General features: G+C 41.1%; 1 long non-coding RNA gene across 1 annotated transcript; it reads right to left on the reverse strand.

The window, feature by feature from the left end:
- Nucleotides 1-2,114: 2,114 nt before the first annotated feature.
- On the reverse strand, nucleotides 2,115-11,008 carry LOC121105388. Its single transcript, XR_005837826.1, has 2 exons — nucleotides 9,931-11,008; nucleotides 2,115-2,807 (listed from the first exon to the last, which is right to left on the reverse strand). It is a non-coding gene; the product is annotated as an uncharacterized LOC121105388 (long non-coding RNA).
- Nucleotides 11,009-11,024: the final 16 nt, after the last annotated feature.

Genomic DNA, 11,024 nt, shown 5'->3' on the forward strand with positions numbered 1-11,024 from the left:
AATATTCCACTGTGTGTGTGTGTGTGTGTGTGTGTGTGTGTGTATACCACATCTTCTTTAGCTATTCATCAGTCAATGGATACTTGGGCTGCTTCCATAATTTAGCTATTGTAAATAATGCTGCTGTAAACAGGGTGCATCCCTTCGAACTTATGTTTTTGTATCTTTTGGGTAAATACCCAGTAGTGCAATTACTGGATCATAGGGTAGTTCTATTTTTAAGTTTCTGCGGAACCTCCATACTATTTTCTACAGTGGCTGTACCAGTTTGCATTCCCACCACCAGTGCAAGAGGGCTCCCCTTTCTCTACATCCTCGCCAATGCCTGTTGTTTCTTGTTTATTGATTTCAGCCACTCTGACAGGTGTGAGGTGATGTCTCATCGTGGTTTTGATTTGTGTTTCCCTGATGATGTTGGCCATCTAGCTTTGACAGTTACTTTTCAAGTTAGGGACTCTTCCTTCCAACTTAAGCTCCATAGCATTTTTTTTTTTTAATGAGGGAGGTGTGTTAAATTATCAAGAAAAATTTTTTCAGGATGTTTGATGTTGATTATAGGATTTTCCTACCTCAGTTTCCTAAAAATAAATAGCTTGCATTATGCTTATAGATTCAGGGCTATGTGCACCTCACAAAATGAGTTGAGAAAAATCTCTTTCTATAGCCTGTAATTGCTTCAACAACAGAAATTTTCTGGTGTACAACTTGACTGTTCTTCTATTTTTGTCACTTATTAAATGGATGTGAGGTATCAGCTTTGTTAGGCGTATGAATTCTTAACATAGATTTATTAAACTTTTTGTTATCATATATATTTTTCCATTTTTGTTGTTTTCTTTTGCCTTATTTGTGAAAGGGAGAGAGTTTAAATTTTTGGATATTGAAACCTATTTATTTTATCTCTGGTATTGATCTCTAATTGGGCACTCGTGAGGATTTTCAGGTAAAACAAAATGGTTTGTGTTTATGAAATTATATCTTTCTATGCAGGTGCAGAAAACTTTTCCCTTCTTCCCTTCTAGGTTCTTTGGCTGACCTAATAATTGAACTGACATAAGACACATTCACAGTAAAAGAGCACATTTCTTCAAATATGAGACTCCTCGGCAATCAGGTAGTCGAGGGTTATATGTCATCCAGAGCTAAGAACCAGGTAGGGGTCTGGAGCTTCAAAGTGGAGGAAGACCATTAGCAGGAAGATGAGCAGAGCAAATGTCTGGTAAGGAAATGTTGGCTGTGCCATGCAGGTAAGTCCTTCCGATATAAAAAGCTATTTCTGGTATTAGCTCTCTTCTCTACCTAATGGTACAGGCCCCCTATCTAACTTTTTTAGGCAGTTAAGGGGGAGGTAAAAAAAAACAAAAAAAAAAAAACAAAAAAAACAAACTTCTCCTGAGTCTGCTGGGTCACAACTGTCTTCAGCTGGGAATAATCCACATGCCAGAGGGGCACATTTTGCAGTGGGCCACTCCACTCCCCTCACTATATTCCTCTGTCAATTTCTCTGTGTTCAAGCCTAAACAGACCTTACCTACACAGAGATAAGAAATTCAATCAAATTTTTAACTGATTTTTTTCATATGTTTAATTTTTTTTTTTTTTTTTTTTTAGATTTTATTTGTCAGAGGGAGGGGGAGAGGGAGAGAGTGCACACGCACAAGAAGGGGGAGCAGCAGGCAGAGGGTGAAGCAGGCTCCCTGCTCAGCAGGGAGCCTGATGTGGGGCTTGATCCCAGGACCCTGGGATCATAACCTGAGCTGAAGGGAGATGCTTAACCGACTGAGCCACCCAGGTGTCCCTGTATTTTAAATCTAAATATCCAATTCAATGATTTGATTTTGACGTACAATGGGAAGTGAGAGTCTAACTTGACTTTTTGTGCAAGTGGTTAGTCATCCCGTGCCACTGACTTAATATTCCCATACTCACTATTGATTTATGCTACCCCTTGCCTTTATGACACCTTTGCATATTTTAGGGACTATTTCTGGGCTATCTACTCTGTTCCATTTTTCTGTCTATGTATCTTCTCTTAGCCTTTTCATTACTACAAGTCTATATTTTATCTGGTCAGTGGAGGGTATAAGTTTAATTTTTTTCTTTATTTTGTGCTCTTTATTTTGTTTTCCTCTTAGATGGCCAGCATAAGCTGTTTCACAGGGTAAAATAAGACTGAGGACAGGAGGCATTTTATTTCTGCTCTTCTCAGGGAGAATGACTCTGATGTTTCTTTGGAGGTAGAGGGGAAAAGGAAGAAGCAGAAAAGTAACAGAAAATGTGAGATGGTAAACAGGCCTTAAAATTCTCTGTTCTTAAAGGCGATGGGCCTGAAAGAGAAGAGTACCTCTGGGTCAAGTCTGTATTCCTGCATGAGACTGATGAGATATTGCAGGTCTAGGCCTTACCTCCCACATGGTAGAAAGGGGCCTGGCTTCAGTAACATGGGGATTTCGGGAATATCTATGCAATAATTTGAGATCATTTATTTATAGACTCACCTCTCAGGAAGGAAGAGAGACAAATAAACAGGCTAAAAGGGATCAAAAGTCTCCCTGGTGCTCTGAGAGTAGGGGCTCGCTGGTAGTGGGGAAAAAGGCAGAGGAGAGTCCGGTCACGCGCTTGGTTTTTGATAAATGAAATGCTGTACCAGACTGCACCTGAAGCCACCAAGGAGCAAGGTCAAATGCTTCACAAGTCTGCTGCAGCGGGAGCTTCACGAGAGCAAGCTCGGAGACATGGGGCGATGACTGCCCCCTTGTCAGCGACATCCGAACTGCGAGGAGTCTCTTGCTTGAAATGGGTGAAAACTGCGAAGCCCGAAGGGAAGGGAAACAAAAAGATGGGATCACTAAGGGAAAGCAAATAAGCCCAAAGCACAATCTGCCCAAGATACCTGAGATTTAAGGAGAAAACATGATAGAAAAGTAAGCTGATGGTGTCTACGAACTCCTAAAAAGGTCTGTTATTAACCAAAAAATAAAAAGCAATTCAGGTGACAAAATAAAGAAATTAGGTGTAGATACCTAACAGTTGAGGAGAAATGCATTTCAGAAGGCAGAAGAGAATAAAAGTTTAAGTGCGCCTGTGTGGGAGTGGGAGTGACTACTCCCTGAAATTACTTCATAAATAACCCTGGGGAACTTTCAGTGATATCCCACATATTCAAGGCATAGTTTTCAAATAGAGCAAGTTCTCTGCTTGTCCCAAAATGTACCTAAGTCTTCTCAGGGCTCTTTTCTACAGCATCTCAACTCCAGCTCAGCTTTGGCTCCTTGATAATATCATGCTATGCCGCCTACCTTTTCCTCTTTTGTCCCCATTAATTGCTGTCCCAGCTTGCAATACTCTCCATCTGATACTCCAGTGTGTGAATCTTCACAACACTGTTCACTTCCTCCAGGAAGCCCACTCTGACTACTCCAGCTTAGGATCAAGTTCTTCTTGCATGTTTATTCAGAACCCCACAGACTGTTTGATGAGAACAAAATGCCCCTTTCCATTGTTCCCCAGGCTAGCCTTTCAACCCTTGTCATGCCTGACACCTAAGGCTGCTGCATCATCATCACACGAAGCTGGCCCACAGGTGGCACTGGCACAGAACCAAAGACTGTCATTCTCAACTCTTCCATCTTTCTGAGCAGGATGAAGCTAGACAACAGAACTATCCATTGATGCACCAATAAACTAAATGACTTTACAAACCAGCATGCTTTCTTGGGGGATGTTCTGTATTGGTTTGATATGATTTCAAATCCATTTGTTTATGGCAAGGATGAAAAAAAATAAGAGTGAAGTAAGCTGTATCAGGCTATCCTCATCTTATCTGTTGTTGTTGATAAGCACTCAGATAGCTCAGCTCCTGAGGGGTGCTGCTGGGGACTTATCAATAAAAACATTAGAGGAGAGGCACTTGGGTGGCTCAGTTGATTAAGCAACTGATTCTTGATTTTGGCTCAGGTCATGATGAGATCGAGCCCTGAGATGGGCTCTGCACTGAGCATTGAGCCTGCTTAAGATCCTCTCTCTCGGGGCGCCTGGGTGGCACAGCGGTTAAGCGTCTGCCTTTGGCTCAGGGCGTGATCCTGGCGTTATGGGATCGAGCCCCACATCAGGCTCCTCTGCTATGAGCCTGCTTCTTCCTCTCCCACTCCCTCTGCTTGTGTTCCCTCTCTAGCTGGCTGTCTCTATCTCTGTCAAATAAATAAATAAAATCTTTAAAAAAAAAAAAAAAAAAAGATCCTCTCTCTCCCTCTGCCCCTCCCCACCTCACCCTGCACACACTCTGTCTCTTTCTTCTTTTTTTTCCTAAAGATTTATTTATTTATTTATTTATTTATTTATTTATTTATCAGAGAGAGTAAGAGAGCACGAGCAGGGGGAGCAGCAGAGGGAGAGGGAGAAGCAGACTCTTTGTTGGGCAGGGAGCTGGACATGGGACTCGATCCCAGGACCCTTGGATCATGACCTAAGCCGAAGGCAGACGCTTAACTGACTGAGCCACCCAGGCGCTCCTCTGTTTGTCTCTTCTAAAAAAAAAAAAAAAGAAAAAGAAAAAAGAAAAATCAAGTATGGCCAGGGGACATTTAGCCTTTACATACTGAGCGTTTGTGAGGACCGTCTGAGAGTGTTCAGTCTGGGCAAGGCAATTCTGCTAATCTAGATAGCACTCCAAAGACTTTGGGGCATTAGCTCCTGCTACAGTAAAAGCAACACTTCCCTGCAAGGGTGAACCATGCAGCAGTCTTGCCCATCAGTACCAGGGCCAATATTCCCAAGCAATGTGCTCCAGCAACAGGGGACTGTCACCTTTGCCCTGGCAGGAGGATGTCAGCTTGCAGTTGGCTAAGCCATCTCTCCCCATTACCAACTTGCATAAAGGTACACCCCAACTCCATTTGGCCATTCTCTCTTTCATCTCCTCTTGCCTGGAACAATAGTGTGACTGAGCTATCATTAATTTGAAGTATACTATTTCTTTATTGGTTTATTAAGGGATATTATCCTGTATGTATATTGACTTGTAAAAGTCCCGCAGTGAACTTACGTTAAATGAACTATTGGCAAAGACAATGTCAGTCTCTGAGCATTAGTTTGTCCCCCAGACAAAACAGGGGAACGATGTACTTGATCGAAAACGTGAGACTCTAGGTTTGGAGAAGAAACAGTAAGTGGAAAAACAAAACCTGCCTACAAATCAAAATGATTTAAGCTGTACATTTATGACTCATGAGCACCTTCAGTATTTACGGAATATTTCAGTGAAAAGTTTACATTTAAAAAAACCAACGTGATTCATTTCTTGTCTCCTGATTCTCTGTTTTTACTCCTAGGCCTTGCTAGATGTTTTCCTAAAGATACAGAAAAGGATTCTACCAGAGAAAAGAAATTAGACACATTGAAAAGACTCCAAATAGTTAAGAATCTGTTGAAGAAAGGCTATCGAGATATAAGTGGAGACTAGAAATAACTGACACTTTTTCAACTAAGTTCCTTCTTTCATTGAAAAATCATGTCACACCATTCTTCTTATTTGTTTTATATTGGTTTTGTGTTTCAAGTCAGAGGGTAGAATGTGCCCTGAAAGAGATCTAGGCGAGCACGTAGCATTTATTTGTTTTCTTCATTTCCTCACCTCTATTCCCCCTCATTCCACCATTCACTTCTTTTTTTTTTTTCTAACTGAGATATAACTGACTTATAATGTTACGTTAGTTTTAGGTGTGCAACATAATGATTCAACATCTGCATAGATTGTGAAATGATCACAATAAGCCTAGTTAACATCATTCACTTCTTGACAGACATGTCTTACAAAGTAAACCTCAGCAGTTGTTTGTGATATTTTTGCTATGTGAAGGAAAGCTCGGGAGTTGGCAAAAAGCCAAGGCCCACCAGTGTAATTTAGGTTAATTGTAAATAGGCATTCCTCCCTTCCCATCTAGGGGCTTGCTAAATTCATTTATGTTGTCAAGTAATTAAAACTCAGAGGTTTTTGTTCTGCTCCAAATTGCTTGCATTTATGAACCAAATATGCCAGTTCAAAATATAACTCAAAATAGCTAGTTAACTCAGAAAAAAAAAATCTGCCATTTGGTCTGAGGCCTTTTGGCTATGGTATATATTTCTTCTTTGTCCCCCTTACCAAATAAGGGGGGTGGGCAGTCTCCCTCGCTTCCCCTGGATCTCAGCTCCCCATCCATCTGCCTACCCCATATCTGATGCGCCAGTGAAACCAAACACAGTCACTACTCCTGACTGAGAACTGTGTCCAGATTCCTGCCCTTTTCCCACCTGCAGCAGACAATTAAATCTTGAGGACCTCATTCAAAATTCTGATCAGTAAAGGGGTTTTTTTTTCTGATTATAAAAGTAGTATATACTCACCACAGATGATTTTGAAAATGCCCAAAAAAATAAAAATAAAAAATAAAAAGTTCAGCAGCCGTCCCTTTACCCATAGGTATCAACTTTGTGTATATGTATAGATGTGAACTGTAATGGATCATGATGAGCGTAGAGTTTTTGGTCAGCTTCCTCCCTGAATTTCACCCCAACCTCCTTTCTCTCTGCTCTCCTTGAAAGACTGGCCCTGAGCAGAGTCCATTCTCCAAGTTTCTGCCTTCTCTCCTCACCTGCCTGGTCCCCATCTGCTTGACTGGATCACAGACAATTTCTTTTTTTTTTTTTATTATGTTATGTTAGTCACCATACAGTACATCCTTAGTTTTTGATATAATGTTCCATGACTCATTGCTTGCATACAACACCCAGTGCTCCATGCAATATGTGCCCTCCTTAATACCCATCACCAGCCTATCCCAATCCCCCACCCCCCTCCCCTCTGAAGCCCTCAGTTTGTTTCCCAGAGTCCATAGTCTCTCGTGGTTCATTCCCCCTTCTGTTTACCCCCCTTCATTCTTCCCTTCCTTCTCCCACTGATCTCCCTGCTATTTCTTATGTTCCATAAATGAATGAAACCATGTGATAATTGCACAATTTCTGAATGGAATTCTCATGTTGACTTGCTACCCTCTGGTGAGTTTATTAAAGTATTTATCACGAACGCTGAGAAATTCACTCTGGCAATGACCAGTGACGTGAGATACCTATGGTTCTTGGGTATAATTCTCCCTCTGAGGAATAGGATCTCTGACTTCAAGGGCCACGAATTTGTTATTGGCCTGGACAACAGAAAAATACCAGGAAAATTCCCAATATTTGGAAACTAAGTAACATATTTCTAAATAATCCATGGGTCAAAAAAGAAATCTAAAGGAAATTAGATAGTATTTCTGAATTGAATTAATATGATAACAAAATGTATCAAAATTTGTGGGATGCCACTAAAGCAATGCTTAGGGGGGAATCTATAGCACCAACTGCATATAAGAAGCAGGGGTGAGGAAGAGCAGCAGGGCAGGATGAAAAGAGGCACACAGAATATTTTGGAGGTGACGAATATGTTCACTGTCTTGCTGTGGTGATGATCTCACAGATATACATAGATATGTTAAAATGTATCAAATAATATACTTCAAGTATGTGCTATTTGTTGTTTATCAGTACACCTCAGTAAAACATGGGGGGGGCGCCTGGGTTTTAAACAGACATGGGGGGGCGCCTGGGTGGCTCAGTCAGTTAAGCATCCAACGCTTGATTTCAGCGCAGGTCATGATCTCAGGGTTGTGAGATCGAGCCCCACGTTGGACTCTGCACTTGGTGTGGCATCTACTTGAGATTCTCCCTCTCCTTCTCCCTCTGCTCCCCCCCCCGCTCTCTCTCTCTCTCTCTTTCTAATAAATAAATAAAATCTTAAAAAACAACACGTCAGTAGTGGCTACACTATCGGACAATGCAGATCAAAAGCAACCACTAAAAGAAAATCAAAAGAATAGATAATTAACCAGCTAGTTAAAGAGTAAGATAGACTTTTTTTAACTACTTAATTTATCTAAAGGAAGTCAGGAAAGTAGAGAAAAGTGAACTGGTGCCACAAATAGAAAACAACTAGAAAAACAGTAGATTTAAACTCAATTATATCAATAATTACATTAAATGAAAATGAACTAAATATTTTAAAGGTATGAAGAACCCAGATTCGATTTTAAAAGCAAAAACAAAGCAAAAATTTTAAAACCTGACAATACATTGTGAGGAAGGGCAAAATACACCATCCCAAAAAAATGCCACTTAGTATATTGATTATTTTGAATTAAAATCTTACTTAAGAAACAGCCAGTGCAAGAAAGATACTCTGACCCTCCTTTGTCCCCCTGACGGCAGAAAATAAATCTCTGATGTGAAAAGTACCCTCCCTGTACCAGCAGGTAGAGAGACATTCTTTTCACTAGAAATAGAGAAGTCAGGGCCAAAAAGATTATATAAACAAATCTTACTACTTTCTCACTAATCTGCTACCTCAATCCCAAACTTCTTTGTTTTGTCAATTCTTCACAAACTTATTGTTTGTCTAAAAGGTGTAAAAGCTGTCTGCTTTGGTCACTCCTTTGAATCTGATATTTTCATGAGCTCCCATACATACAAAATTGACTTTGTTTTTTACCTGTTCGCCTGTCCTGTGTCAATTTAATTCTTAGACCAAAGAACCTAGAAGGAAAAAAGGGCAAAATTTTCCTCCCCTACAACTGCTTACAACAGACACATTTCAAATGTAAAGACACTGAGATCCTGAAAATATAAGGATGGAAAACTGTATCATTATACTAATATCAAACCAAGTAGACCTAGAAAAAAGTGATCAGAACTAAAAAGAGAAATAGATGATCCATGATTATAGTAGGAGGTATCTGTGCGTCTCAGCAATTGACAGTACAGAGAAAAAGCATAGAGCTATTGGCAACTTGAATAATTCAATTAACAGTCTTGACATAAATGACAAAATCGATTAATCAAAAGCTAGAAGGATAAGCATGTTACCAGAAGAACAAAGTGTCCAAAGTAGATACCACAGGGAGAAGAAGGTGGGGTCTGTGGGATCTCCCACTGGTGAACAGATGCTGTGTGTCCTTCTTTCCCAGATAGGATATCTGCTAATTCCCATTCCTTGTGTCCAACTAGAAAAACCACCAACTTCCTGCCAATTGTTCATAATCTGGTCCAATCCACACTTTCCAATTTTCCCAGATTGAGAAGGCACATGTACATCAAAACTCAAACATGAAAAAACTCCTTAATATTATCCTAAAATCACTGATCTCTACACAAGACTTATTCTAGAACTCTCCCTCAAGAGTCTGGGCTTCTGTAGCTAAATCACCACGTGGGCACTTTAGATGCTGTCTGTCACAGCAAGCTGGCCTTCATCATAAAGGGCACCAAGTTCCTCCCTTCAGTCATTTCTGAATGACTCTGACAATTTTTGTCATATTTCCTATTTATTTATTCTTTTATTTACTTAATTTTTAACTGACTCACTTTCTTTCCTTGAATAAAAATTTACATAAATGTTATTTAAAAAGAAGTTTTATATCGCTACCATAAATGGAAAAGCATTACATTTGCTACAGAAGAGAAACTATAAGAATAAATAAAGTGAAAATGTTGTTATAATTAAACTTCTAGCTCGATACTACTGACACCTTTCTCCTTTGTCAAAAAGGGAAGTTAGCATGTTTTGAAATATATTAAAGATAGATTAGCACTGATAGTGGATTTTTTTTCCCTTGATGTTAGAGAATTTTAAAGAGAATGATTTTTCACTCTGTGATCCACTGTTGTTTAATGCATAATGACTATGCACCGTCCAGTATCAGCAGTGGGCCCCAGGCGAGAAGGGAACATTGCGTGAGCTCATTGGCCCAGGTATCAAGAACATGGGTAAATAGCGCCCCCTCCATTCATAACCCAGCCTGTAGGTAACAATAATGGACTCATAAGGCATCAAGAGAGTGGGTAGGTCCCAAACAGTACCTTTCTCAATCAGCCCCTTAGGCAGCAGAGTCCAGCACTTCTCTTAAGCGCATCTTGGAAATTCCAGGCTCATCTCAGTGGTCCCAAGGTTTGAGTGCCAACTGTGCTTCAGCTGCCCAGGCCCAGCCCCACAGTCTGAAAGTGGATGTAGCCCAGGGGCCACTCCTAGAAGGAGAGATGAGTTGAAAGTGAGTTGAAAGCCAGTATCAGCCCTTCAGCTGGGCTCTCTACTAACACTTGACCTGTAGCCTTCCATCTCTGGGGAAGGATCTAAAGTTGCTGATCGGCCACCAGGGTCAGCATTCCCGAAGCCGACTGTTAGGGAAAGGGGCCTGGTCCTTCACCATCTGGAAAGCAGCTGGGTGTTGTGGACTGAGTCTGGACTTTGGAATCCGACCTGGATCTGGATTCAAACCCTGACTCTGCCTCTTGCTGAGGATCCGGATACCTTCCTTTGTTTCACTCAGCCTCGATCTTTTCTGGTGGGAAATAGGAATGCTAATGACTTCTTGATGAGGTTGCTGCCTGTTGAGCGGGGATGAGTAAAGCAGTTATCTGTGGTGTTTGAACACATTACCTCACAGAGAGCAGATGCTCAGGAAGTGCTCGTTCCTTTGCCCTCCGGCAGCCGCTAGCCACCTTCTCCCCTGAAGCTGTCGAGATGAGGAGCTCAGGGTGGATAACCAGCCACGGATCGGACCTGACACCACGTGGCAGGAACTGTGTGACTCACCCTCTTCCAAACCTTTGCTCAGGCCCCTGCCCCTCCCTCCAGGAATGCCCTCCTCCCACCGAGAGTTGTCTCGTGCTCGTGCTCGCGGGACACTAGGTTCTTACCTCCCTGCACAGACAGTTGTCATTTATCAATTATTTTTGTTTCTTTCGAAAATAACCTCCTCCCTGAAAAAGCCCACCCACATATACAAAGCAGTCGTTTATCATTGTATTTATGTATTGAAGCACTGATAAATAAATAAATAAATAAATGCCTCTTCCGTGACCTCTTCAATACGAACTTGAGAGCTCACACTATTACTTTGATTCTTTCTATTTTTGTGCCTATAAAGCCATCACGATTCTTGCTCTGCCACTTA

The sequence above is a fragment of the Ursus maritimus genome, unplaced genomic scaffold (genome assembly GCF_017311325.1).
Source record: "Ursus maritimus isolate PB19 unplaced genomic scaffold, ASM1731132v1 scaffold_1, whole genome shotgun sequence".
Taxonomy (NCBI): Eukaryota; Metazoa; Chordata; class Mammalia; order Carnivora; family Ursidae; genus Ursus; species Ursus maritimus.